Source organism: Lithobates pipiens, unplaced genomic scaffold (genome assembly GCF_037356315.1).
Source record: "Lithobates pipiens isolate NorthernLeopardFrog02 unplaced genomic scaffold, aLitPip1_a1.2 Scaffold_10, whole genome shotgun sequence".
In the NCBI taxonomy this organism is placed as follows: domain Eukaryota; kingdom Metazoa; phylum Chordata; class Amphibia; order Anura; family Ranidae; genus Lithobates; species Lithobates pipiens.
Window position 1 is genome coordinate 239,056,603 of NW_027507686.1, and position 979 is coordinate 239,057,581.

The window sequence follows — 979 nt, forward strand, 5'->3', positions numbered from 1 at the left end:
GTGAACCTTGGCACAAAAACCTACTTATTAGCTTTTTTGGCAAAGTGAATTGATTTCTCATGTCTTCACATTTTGCATCTCTTCATAAACCGACAATTGTACAACACTTCTAATCAAGGTTTCATCTTCCTAGTTCTGGCCTTAAATATCTGTGTGCTAAAGTATACCTTTTGGTTTGTTAATTTCTCATAGGGGAGAAAAGCCTCACAAAGCAGGATCCCAGGGACCGCCATCCTTGCCAGCAGGAATGTGAGGTTAGCCCCATCCCCCCCGTGGATGTGCATGTGGAGGAAGGAGAGGTGGAAGAAGGAGAGGAGATGGGCACCCCACCAGGTGAGTGTCTGACACCACAGCTTCAGGTAATCGATGTATACCTGCATATTTCCAAACACATGTTTTTACATCTATTTTAGGTGATGTTGTGGTTGTGGAAAGCGACACATTTCCAAGCACCAGTGCCCCCCCGAGGATGTCGAGGAAGGAGAGGTTGAGGAAGGAGAGGTGGAGGAAGTAGGGGAGCTGGGCACCCCACCAGGTGAGTGTCTGACACCCCAGCTTGTTGAAATCCATGTATGACTGCCTAATTTTTGACCCAATTTTTCCCATCTATTGTAGGTGATGTTCTGTTTGTGGAAAGGGCCCCATTTTCCAGTGACAGCGCACAAAGGCTGATTGGCCAGATAATGGGCTGGAATGGGGAACTAGATGACATGCGAACTAGCCTGGATCTCATGAAGACTCAGATTGACAATATGCAGCTGGAAATGAAGAACATGATCGATATTTTGGGGAGAATATAATCCGTTTCTCCATAATATCGATCATGTTCTTCATTTCCCTTGTTTTAGTTCAAAAAGATTGTTTTACTTCACCAATTTTTACGATTGTGGCTGATTGTTGTTTTATACATTTTTCATATTTTTTCTAGAAAAATAAAAACCACAAAAAAAAAAAAAAAGTTTATAAAAAATTGAAAAAA

The 979-nt window shown here is 42.0% G+C and overlaps 1 long non-coding RNA gene across 1 annotated transcript; it reads left to right on the forward strand.

Moving 5' to 3' along the window:
* The first annotated feature begins 216 nt into the window (after positions 1-216).
* Positions 217-688, forward strand: LOC143942460 (uncharacterized). The gene is made up of 3 exons (XR_013264780.1): positions 217-333; positions 414-535; positions 616-688. It is a non-coding gene; the product is annotated as an uncharacterized LOC143942460 (long non-coding RNA).
* Positions 689-979: the final 291 nt, after the last annotated feature.